The sequence below is a fragment of the Pseudorca crassidens genome, chromosome 4 (assembly GCF_039906515.1).
Source record: "Pseudorca crassidens isolate mPseCra1 chromosome 4, mPseCra1.hap1, whole genome shotgun sequence".
Taxonomy (NCBI): domain Eukaryota; kingdom Metazoa; phylum Chordata; class Mammalia; order Artiodactyla; family Delphinidae; genus Pseudorca; species Pseudorca crassidens.
Genome location: NC_090299.1, coordinates 20,009,491 through 20,021,763, shown reverse-complemented (window position 1 = coordinate 20,021,763; position 12,273 = coordinate 20,009,491). Strand labels below are relative to the sequence as shown.

Sequence of the window (12,273 nt, the reverse complement as noted above, 5' to 3'; positions counted from 1 at the left end):
TACCTGGATCCCAAAACTTCCAGGAAGACACTTTTGTCTGTGGTTGTATGATAAATTGTTGTTGGGGAGGGAAACATGCAAAGGACATATTATTTGGTGATTCTGATGACATTTTCCTCTTGATTAGGTAAAATTATTAACACACTTTTGTATATGAAAGTGGAAAGGATAAGTAAGTTGTCCAAGGTCCTAGAGGTATTAAATAATAGGAAGAAGCTTCAATCATTGTCTCTCTGAAAAAAAGCCATACAGCCTCCTAGTAAAATTAAAGTATATCATCTTTCAATGATGACAGCACAGAGACTGTTTGATGTGTCTTGTCTCCCCAAGCTGTAGCCTCAAAGCCAGGGTACTAGCAAGAAAAGCAGCATTGTCAAATAAAACAGTATAGCTCGGTCTTCTCAGGAATGGTGGCAGCATCTCAGCAGAGGAGGCTCTTGGTTAAATTCTGCAATATGCTGAATGAACTTTTTGGCCAACCCAATATTTAGCATCAAATGTTGTTTTCCCCTGTGTTGCAGTTTTCTCTAGTTATTCTTCAGTAGTTATCCGATAAAGTCCGTTTCTTGTCCAGCCCTGTGTTGGGCATTGGTACTCTGAAAATTAATGGAGGAGCAGTAAACACTGTGCCTTCCTAAGTAAAGGGTGGTGTGCCCTTTCCTCTACTGTCCCTCAGGGCTCACCAGATGCCCCAAACAGCATAATGAGAAGTTCTAGGCAGGGAGAAGCTATACAATGAACAGATACCTGAGACTGGTAGGAACAAGGTAAACCTGGAAAAGTGGCCTATAACCCATTCTCACACAGGTGTATGTTTTCCCCATGTAACTAAGAACAGATGATTCTAGAAAAGTCATATAGAACGAGGTGGAGAGACAGGGAGGAAGTGTCTGGAGGGAGGCTAAATTACACATATTCCTTACAAGGATAAACCTTTGGGTCATGATAGGTGCTTAATATGTGAAATTTCTTATTTTTTCAAACAGTGGCCTGGTTTGTATTTAGAGTTTCTCTATAGATCATTTAAGTTCCCACTTACAGTTTATGGGCTCGTCTCCATGGAGTTTGATAGAGAAAATGATTATGCATTTTTTTCTTACTGCAAAGCACTGAGCAGTATGGTGATTAAACATATGGCCTCTGGCATTAGTTTGCCTGGTACTATTTCTAGATTCATAATTTAATTGCTAGGTGGCTTCAGGCAAGTTACTTGGTCTCTCTAAACCCCAATTTTTTCATCTATTAAATAGGTAATGGTACCTACCCTATAACATTTGGTAATGAGTAAATGGGAAAATTAATGTAATTTGTAAATTTGTTGGCATATAATAAGTGCTCAGGAAATGTTATTCCTAACTGTAATTATCATTGTTTCTAAAGTGCTAGGAATCTCTCCTCTCCTCTATGGATGCCAGTAGTTGGTTGAGGACTCTTGTGAGAAAGAATTATAGGGTCAACAATATCTTGGGTGGGGTCAACTATGTCCTTGATATTATGCCCACTGGAAGGAGCCCAAAGGTTTCTCTCATTGGTTCTTAACTTTGGTTGCACATTCAAATCCCCTGGGGAGCCTCTAAAGCTCCTGATACTAGGCCACTTCCAGACTAATTAAATCAGAATATCTAGAGGTGACATTATCATTTTTACAGCTCTCCAACTGACTTGAATGTGCAGTCATGAGCGAGAACAATTACACTAGCTCCTAAAAGTGCAGAACGAGGACCAGTAGCCTTGGCATTACTTGGGAGATTGTTAGAAGTGTTCAATCCTGCCCCACCCCAGCCCAGAGGTACTGAATTAGTCTGTATTTTAACAAGATTCCCAGGTGATTCACCTGCACATTCAAGTTTGAGAAGCACAGCTCTAGCTTGATGTTTCCAGCAATATCTCTCAGCAGCTTCTCTTAGCACAAGTAATCTCACCAGCAACAGAATCTTCTGGTGGTCATTCTTTTCAATATTTACCTGGTCAACTGTTCCCAAGAATGCTTCCTGTCCCACCTTTTGTACTTCTTCAGTCTGGAAATAGCCCAGTTCCCTGTTTCTTGTTCAGGGTTCCCTCTAGAGGGCCCTGCCATACAGCTCTTCGGAGGACCTCTTTCAAAGACCAATTGGATATCATAAAGCACATGATATCATGTTTCTAAGCACAAAAGCAATCATTTTTGCACTTTAGTTATTAAAAGTAGAGGTTTATTAGCACTCCTTAGCTCGGGGAGGACTCACATACTCTTTGGGAAGGCATCTGAAGTGTTGCTAGACATAACCCAACAGTCCATCAGTCAGTCTCTGAAGTCAGGTAACTAGGGAGAGGATCTGGCAAGACTTTACAATTTCTTTTCTCAGATAAGCCCTTAAGGAATAGCAATAAATAAGTGAGAAATGTCTTAGAAATATACGCATACATCTTTGTCAGTAAGCAGAGGCTCAGTTACAATGCCATAACAATCAATTCCAAGACCTCATTTGCTGCATACAGAGTTTATTTGCTACTAACAAGATTTGATAGTAGGGCTCTGCTCATCATAGGCACTCAGGTTCCCAGGCTTACCAAGACTCCATCTCAACATAGACTTCGTCAGTTACTGAGGCTGGGGAAAGGAAATTGCAGTTTCTCACAGAAATGAAATGTGTTTGTCTGGAAGTGACACATGTCACTTTCATTCTCATTTCACTGTCCTTGCAAGCTTACAGGACTAACTTAGAAGAATGAGAGGGAAGGAAACCTCACTGTGTTTTGTTGCTTTAAGGAGAGAAGCATTAATTAAGAATGGACATATTTCTCCCATATCTATCTCCCAATAGACTATCTCCCAATAGTCTCCCATTTTCATTTCTTTTATATCCTTTCTTATATCTAAAAAGAAATGTTGATATATATACTGATAGCATAAGGCAAAAATAATAGTTTAATCTCATATCCTTTTGTCTCCCCTATTTCCCAATTCTCATTATATTATTTTCTAGACTTTTCATTCTGGGTTATTACAGGTATATTTCTTCTTTTCCTTTCATTGTGTTGTTGTTGGAAATCTGATGGAAATTTAATACTCATTCCTTTGTATGTAATCTTCTCTTTATCAGCTTTTGGAATTTGTCTTGATGTTAAATTTTACTACCATTTGCCTACATGTGGCTCTGCCCTTATCATCTTCTTTGTCATTCTGTGACGTCTTCAATCTGAGGTCTTCATCTTTTTTTCTAATTCCAAGAAAGCTTTTTTTTCATGAGTTCAATTTTATTTCTCCTTCTTTCTAAAATTCCCATTATCTGAGTATTAGTCTTTCTAAATGAAAAAAAATCCCTTGTCTTTGTTCTCTCCTTCAGGGATATTTCCTCTATCAGATCTTCCAATTTAATAATTTGTTCCTCAGTCATATCCATTCTGCTATCCAGCCTACGTATTAGGTCTTTTACTTCAAGTATTATGTTTTTATACCTAATATTTGTGCTTGAGACTTTGCTATGTTTCTTTGTTCTTGATTTATATTAGTGATACGCTCTAGTAGGTTTCTTAGCCTAATTTTAAATTATTAAAAATTTTTTTATACTGGAGTATAGTTGATTTACAATATTGTGTTAGCTTCAGGTGTACCACAAAGTAATTCAATGATTCAGTGGATACATATACATATATCCATTCTTTTTCAGATTCTTTTCCCAATAGGTTATTACAGAATATAAAGTTCCCTGTGCTATACAGTAGGTCCTTGTTGATTATCTATTTTATATACACTAGTGTGTATATGTTAATCCCAAACTCCTAAGTTATCCCTCCCCACCATTTTTCCCCTTTGGTAATCAGAATTTTGTTTTTGAAATCTGTGAGTCTATTTCTGTTTTGTAAATAAGTTAATTTGTATCATATTTTTTAGATTCCACATATAAGTGATATCATATGATATTTGTCTTTCTGAAGGGACATACCTCAATCCTTTCAAGATTCCATAAACAAGAAACAGCAGAAACAACAGCCAGCAGAGATTCCTGTCCCCCACAGTTAGTTTGCAATTGCTTCAAGAGCATCCCAGATGAAATGTGAAACTGGTCCCCATACACAGAGGGCAGGGAACGTCCATATGAAGCTTCTCTTGAGCAGCTGCAAGACAAGGAGATCTCTGCACTGACCCCCCCCCCCAAATTTTGAAAGTTTATGTAGAAGGTCAGTCACACATGCCATCCAGAAAGTCTCAATAACACGTTGTTCTCTCAAGGCTGCATCCTTGAAAATGGTTCCCATTGTGGGAACGGGGGACAGTGTACATTCCAAGCACAGGGAGAGAGGTGAAAAGCCTCTGACTGCTGTGTCCAGTTTGAGAGCCAACTGGAGGTCATGTCCTCTTGATTACCTCCTCCAACACCCACCCAAGACTTCAGATATTAGAATTATTGGCCAGAAAACAAAAAATAATAGAAGTGTTTAAATGTATAAAGAAGTAAAAGAGATACTCAAATGCTCATCAAGAAAATAAATCACCAACAAAAATGGAGACAAGCTTTGAAAAAAATCAAACCCCTAGGAGTGGAAAAAAAAAGTTAAAAATATAATCTCAGGTGATAAAGAACAGATTAGGCACAGCTGAAGAAAGAATTATGAAACTAGAAACAAAATTATTAGCTCAGAGAAGAGAGGGCTTAGAAAATATTAGAGTTTAAAAGACGTTTAATTTATAATGATAAGTTCTAACATCTTTAAAATTGGAGTGTCATATAATTGGGGTGTCAGAAAGATACAATAGAGAATGAGGAAGAGACAATATTTGAAGAGATTATAGCTGAGAATTATAAAAATAAAGATGTAAAGATATGAATTCATAGGATATGGAAGAAAAACAAACTTTTAAAAAGATAAATAGAAGTAAATCCAAACCTAGACAAATCATAATGAAATTGAACACCAAGACAAAGAAAAGATCATAAATGTACCTGAAAAGCAAAAGAAATAATATCTGCAAAGAATAATATAAATATTAGCTAACATTGACTTTTTGGGATATAGTTGACATACATTCTTTTCGTTTCAGGTGTACAACATACTGATTCAATATTTGTATATATTGCAAGTTAATCACCACAATAAGACTAGTTAACCTCTACCACTAGACATAGTGCTTTTTCTTGTGATTAGAACTTTTATGACCTACTCTCTCAGCAACTTTCAAATATAAAATAGGGTATGATTAACTATAGTCACCATGCTGTATATTACATCCTCATAATTTATTTTATAATAAAAGTTTGTACCTTTGCTGTTTCACGCATTTTACCCACCTCCCACCCCTCACCTCTGGTAACCAACAACTGTTCTCTGTGTCCATAAGCTCAGATTTGTTTTCATTTGTTTTGGATTCTACACATATAAGTGCGATCATACAGTTTCTGTCTTTCTCTGTCTGACTTACTACACTTGGCATAATACCCTCAAGGTCCACCCCTGTGGCCACAAATTCATGATTTCATTTTTTATGGTGGAATACAACACCATTGTATATATGTGTGTGTATGTATTTGATATATATAGTGTGTATATATACTATATATATTTATATTAATTTATATGAATGAATCTATTCATCCATCAATGGACACTAAGGTTGCTTTCATGTCTTGGCTGTTGTAAATAATACTGTAAAAAATGTGGAGATCTACATGACGTAGACGTAGAGAATGGACTTGAGGATGCAGGGGGGAGGGGGAAGCTGGGGCAAAGTGAGAGTAGCGTCGACATATATACACTACCAAATGTAAAATAGATAGCTAGTGGGAAGCAGCCGCATAGCACAGGGAGATCAGCTCGGTGCTTTGTGACCACCTAGAGGGGTGGGTTAGGGAGGGTGGGAGGGAGGATCAAGAGGGAGGGGATATGGGGATATATGTATGCATATGGCTGATTTGCTTTGTTGTACAACATAGTATTGCGAAGCAATTATACTCTAATAGAGATGTATTTTAAAATGTGGGAGTGCATATATCTTTTTTGAGAGAGCGTTATCATTTTCCTCAGATAAATGACTGGAAGTGGAATTGCTGGATTATATGGTAGTTATGTTTTAATTTTTTTGAAGAACCTTCACATTGTTTTCCACAGGGGCTGCACCAATTTACATTCCCACTAACAGTGCACAAACGTTCCCATTTTACCACATCTTTGCCAATAATTATTTCTTTCTGATAATGTCATTCTAACAGGTGTGAGGTAATATTTCATAGTGGTTTTGATTCACATTTCTCTGATGATTAGTGACGTTGAGCATCTTTTCATGTACCAGTTGGTTAGCTGTATGTCATCTTTGGAAAAATGTCTATCCAGAGCCTCTGCCCACTTTTTAATCAGATTGTTTGGAGGTTTTTTTGCTATTGAGTTGTATGAGATTTTAATATTTTGGAATTTAGCCCCTTGTGAGACATATGATTTGCAAATATTTCCTCCCATTCAATAGACTGCCTTTTCATTTAGTTGATACAGTGCAGAAGTTTTTTAGTTTGATATAGTCCCACTTGGCAAGAATGATGCCAAGGAGCTTACCACTTATGTTTTCTTCTAGGAGTTTTCTTTTTAAAGTTATTCAGTTATATATATATATATGAATATATGTATTCTTTTTTCAGATTCATTTCCATTATAGGTTATTATAAAATATTGAATATGTTCCCTGTGCTATACAGTATGTCCTTGTTGGTTATCTATTTTATATGTAGTAGTGTGTATATGTTAATCCCAAATGCCTAATTTATCCCTCCCCTCACTGCCCCTGCTTTCCCCTTTGGTAACCATAAGTTGGTTTTCTATGTTTGTGAGTCTATTTCTGTTTTGTAAATAAGTTCGTTTGTATCATGTTTTTTAGATTCCACATATAAGTGATATCATATTATATTTTTCTTCCTCTGACTTTACTTAGTATGATAGGTCCACCATGTTGCTGCAAATAGCATTATTTCATTCTTTTTTACGGCTGAATAATATTCTATTATATAAATATATATGTGTGTGTGTGTATACACACACCACATCTTCTTTATCCATTCATCTGTCAATGGACATTTAGGTTGCTTCCATGTCTTGGCTATTGTAAATAGTGTTGCTATGAACATTGGAATGCATATATTGTTTTGACTTAGAAGTTTTTGTCTTTTCTGGATATATGCCCAGGAATGGGATTGCAGGATCATACGGTAGTTCGAGCTTTAGTTTTTTAAGCAACCTCAATACTGTTCTCCATAGTGGCTACACCAATTTACATTCCTACCAACAGTGAAGGGGGGCTCCCTTTTTTCCACACCCTCTCCAGCGTTTATTATTTGTAGGCTTTTTGATGATGTCCATGCTGATTGGCGTGAGATGATACCTCATTGTGGTTTTGATTTGCATTTCTCTAAAAATTATCCATGTTGAGCATCTTTTTGTGTGCCTGTTGGCTATCTGTATGTCTTCTTTGGAGAAATGTCTATTGAGTCTTCTGCCCATTTTTTGATTGGATTTTTTATATATATATTAAACTGTTTGACTTGTTTGTATATTTTGGAAATTAATTCCTTGTCAGTCACATCATTTGCAAATATTTTCTCCGATTCCATGGATTGTCTTTTCATTTTGTTTACGGTTTCTCTTCTAGGAGTGTTATGATTTCAGGCCTTACATTCAATTCTTTAATCCATTTGAGTTTTTATGTGTTAGTAGTTAGTTTGTTAGTAGTATTATTTTGTAGTTAGTACTTAGTAGTTTGTTAGTTAGTATGGCGTAAGGTAGTGGTCCATTTCATTCTTTTGCATGTGGCTGTACAGTTTTCCCTACACCATTTATTGAGGAGACCATTCTTTCCCATTGTATATTCTTGGTTTCTTTGTCATGATCTATTTGACCATATATACATGGGTTTATTTCTGGGCTCCTTATTTTGTTCGATTGATCTATATGTCTGTTTTATGCCAATACAACACTATATTGATTACTATAGCTTTGTAATATAGTTTGAAATCAGGGAGCATGATGCATCCAACTTTGTTCTTTCTCAGGATTGCTTTGGCTATTTGTGGTCCTTTGTGGTCTCATACAAATTTTAGAATTTTTTTGTTCTTTCTGTAAAAAAAAATGCCATTGGAATTTTGATAAGGATTGCATTGAATCTGGAGATTGCTTCAGTAATACAGGTATTTTAACAACATTACTTCTTCCAATCCATGAGCACAAAATATATTTCAATTTGTCTGTACCTTTTTCAGTTACTTTCATAAATGTCACATATTTTTCAGGGTACAGGTCTTTCACCCACCTGGTTAAATTTATTCCTAGGCATTTTATTTTTCTGATTCAGTTGTAAATGGATGGTTTTCTTAATTTCTTATTCTAATATTTGTTGTTAGCATAGAAAAATGCAACAATTTTCAGATACTGATTTTGTATCCTGCAACGTTGTTGAATTCATTAATTAGTTCAAACAGTTTTCTGGTGGAGTCTTTAGGATTTTCTATAAATAATATGTCATCTGCAAATAGTGAAATTTTACTTCTTCCCTTCTGATTTGGATACCTTTTATTTCTCTTTCTTGCCTAATTGCTCTAGCTAAAATTTCCAATACCAGGATGAATAAAAGTTGTGAGGGCTTCCCTGGTGGCGCGGTGGTTGAGAGTCCGCCTGCTGATGCAGGGGACACGGGTTCGTGCCCCGGTCCGGGAAGATCCCACATGCTGCAGAGCAGCTGGGCACATGAGCCATGGCCACTGAGCCTGCACGTCCGGAGCCTGTGCTCCACAATGGGAGAGGCCACAACAGTGAGAGGTCCGCATACTGCAAAAAAAAAAAAAAAAAGTTGTGAGAATGAGCATCCTTGTCTTGTTCCTGATCTTAGAGGAGGCTTACTTAAAGCATCTTATAACAGTGTATTTTAAGTTGATGATAACTTAAATTTAAGTCATTCTAAAGCTCTACATTTTTACTCCTGTCCTCCACATTTTATTTTTTTGATGTCACAATTTACGTCTTCTTCTGTGTTAACAATTATTTATGTTAGTTATTTTTACTACTATTGTTTATTAACCTTCATACTAGCTCTATAGGTGATTAACTCACCACCTTTACAATATAAGATTATTTTGAATTTTACTATATGATTATCTTAACCAGTGAGATTTATGCTTTCATATGTTTTCCTGTTACTAATCAGCACCCTTTCATTTCAGCTTAAAGCAGTCCTTTTAACCTTTGTTGTATGGCTAGTTTAGTGGTGATAAACTCCTTTAGCTTTGCTTGTCTGGAAAACTCTTTATCTCTACTTCAATTCTGAAGGACAACTTTGCTGGTGAGAGTATTCCTTTTTCTAATTGAAGTATAGTTGATTTACGTACGATATTTGGTTATTTTCGGATGTACTGCAATGTAATTCAGTTATATATATATTTTTCAGATTATTTTCCATTGTATGTTATTATAAGATGTTGAATATAGTTCTCTCTGCTATACAGTAAATCCTTGTTGCTTATCTATTTTATGTATAGTAGTTTGTATCTGTAAACCTCATACCCCTAATTTACCCCTCTCGCCCACCCTTTCCCCTTAGGTAACCATAAGTTTGTTTTCTATGTCTGTGAGTCTGTTTCTGTTTTATATATAAATTTCATTTGTATTGTTTTTATATTAGTGATATAATATTTGTCTTTCTCTGTTGGACTTACTTCACTTAGTATTCTGTAGGTCCATCCATGTTGCTGCAAATGGCAATATTTCATTCTTTTTATGGCTGATTATGTACCACATCTTCTTTATCCATTCCTCTGTTGATGGACATTTAGGTTGCTTCCATGTCTTGGCTATTGTAAACAGTGCTGCAATGAACATTGGGGTGCATATATCCTTTCAAAGCATCTTTTTCCCTGGATATATGCCCAGGAGTGGCATTGCTGGATTGTATGTTAGCTCTTTATTTACTTTTTTAAGGAACTTTCCTTCCTGTTCTCCATTGTGGCTGTACCAATTTACATTCCTACCAAGTGTGGAAGGGTTCCCTTTTCTCCACACCCTCTCCAGCATTTATTGTTTGAAGATTTTTTGATGATGGCCATTCTGACTGGTATGAGGTGATATCTCATGGTAGTTTTGATGTGCATTTCTCTAATAATTAGCGATGTTGAGCACCTTTTCAGGTGCCTGTTGGCCATCTGTATGTCTTCTTTGGAGAAATGTCTATCTAGGTCTTCTGCCCATTTTTTGATTGGATTGTTTGTTTTGATATTGAGCCACATGAGCTGTTTGTAAATTTTGGAGACTAATCCTTTGTCGGTAGCATAGTTTGCAAATATTTTCTCCAATTCTGTGTGTTGTATTTTCATTTTTTTAATGGTTTCCTTTGCTGTGCAAAAGTTTTTGAGTTTAATTATGTCCCATTTGCTTATTTTTGTTTTTATTTCCATTACTCTAGAAGGTGGCTTGAAAAAGATATTCCTGCAATTTATGTCAAAGAGTGTTGTGCTTATCTCTTCCTCTAAGAGTTTTATAGTGTCGTCTTACACTGTCTTTCATACATTTTGAGTTTATTTTTGTGTATGGTGTTAAAGAATGTTATTATTTCATTTTACTTGTAGCTGTCCAGTTTTCCCAGTACCATTTATCAAGGAGACTTCTCTTTCCTCCATTGTATAGTCTTGCATCCTTTGTCATAGATTAATTGAGCATAGGAGCGTGGGTTTATTTCTGGGATTTCTATCCTGTTCCACTGAACTATATTTTTCTTTTTATGCCAGTACCATACTGTTTTCATGACTGTGGATTTGTAGTATAGTCTGAAGTCAGTGAGCCTGATTCCTCCAGCTCTGTTTTTCTTCCTCAAGATTGCTTTGACTATTGGGGGTCTTTTATGTCTTCATACAAATTTTAAGATTGTTTGTTCTAGTTCTGTGGCAAATGTCATTGGTAATTTGATAGGGATTGCATTGAATCTGTAGATTTCCCTGGGTAGTAGAGTCATTTTGACAATATTGATTCTTGTAATCCAAGAACATGGTATATCTCCATCTGTTTGTGTCATCTTTGATTTGTTTCATCAGCATCTTATACTTTTCAGTGTACAGGCCTTTTGCTTCCTTACGTAGGTTTATTCCTAGACATTTTATTCTTTTTGATGTGATGGTAAATGAGATTGTTTCTGTAATGTCTCATTTTGATATTTTGTTGTGACTGTTTGGAAATGCAAGAGATTTCTGTGTGTTAATTTTGTATCTTACAACTTTACAGAATTCATTGATGAGCTCTAGTAGTTTTCTGATAGCATCTTGAAGATTCTCTATGTATAGTATCAAGTCATCTGCAAACAGTGACAGTTTTACATCTTCTCTTCCATTTGGATTCCTTTTATTTCTTTTTCACCTCTGCTTGCCATGGCTAGGACTTCCAAAACTATGTTGAATAAAAGTGGCAAGAGTGAACCTCTTATCTTGTTCCTGATCTTAAAGGAAATGCTTTCAGCTTTTCACCATTGAGCGTGATGTTAGCTGTGGATTTGTCATATATGCCTTTATCATGCTGAGGTAGGTTCACTCTGTGCCCACTTTCTGGAGAGTTTTTATTATAATTGGCCATTGAATTTTGTCAAAATCTTTTTCTGCATCTATTGAGATGATCATATGCTTTCTATTCTTCACTTTGTTAATATGGTGTAACACACTGATTGATTTGCTGATATTAAAAAATCCTTGCATCCCTGGGATAAATCCTACTTGACCCTTTTAATGTATTGTTGGAGTCAGTTTACTAATATTTTGTTTAGGATTTTTGCGTTTGTATTCATCAGTGATATTGACCTGTAATTTTTGTGTGTGTGGTATCTTTGTCTGGTTTTGGCATCAGGGTGATGGTTTTGGCATCATGGTGGGCTCACAGAATGAGATCGGGAGTTTTTCAGCCTCTGCAATTTTTTGAAATGATTTCAGAAGGATAAGTATTAACTCACCTCTAAATGTTTGATAGAATTCACCTGTGTCTGTGTGAAGACATCTGGTCCTGGACTTTTGTTTGTTGGAATTTTTAAAATCACAGGTTCAATTACAGTACTTGTGATTGGTTTGTTCATATTTTCTATTTCTTCCTAGTTCAGTCTTGGGAGATTGTTCCTTTCTAAGAATTTGTCCGTCTCTTCGAGGCTATTTTATTGGCATATGGTTGCTTGTAGTAGTCTCTTAAGATCCTTTGTATTTCTGTGGTGTGCATTGTAACATCTCCTTTTTCATTTCTAATTTTATTGATTTGATCCCTCTCCCATTTTTTTCTTTTTTCTTTTCTTTTTTC

The 12,273-nt window shown here is 35.8% G+C and overlaps 2 long non-coding RNA genes across 3 annotated transcripts in view; one reads left to right on the top strand and one right to left on the bottom strand.

Moving 5' to 3' along the window:
* Positions 1–12,273, top strand: part of LOC137223443 (uncharacterized) — a 174,355-nt gene that overhangs the window by 94,352 nt on the left and 67,730 nt on the right. The gene's annotated exons all lie outside the window — the stretch shown is intronic.
* LOC137223444 (uncharacterized) overlaps positions 8,331–12,273 on the bottom strand; it is a 118,509-nt gene continuing 114,566 nt past the window's right edge. Inside the window, exon 3 of the long non-coding RNA XR_010942879.1 lies at positions 8,331–8,784. This is a non-coding gene — a long non-coding RNA (uncharacterized lncRNA). The remainder of the gene's footprint in view (positions 8,785–12,273) is intronic.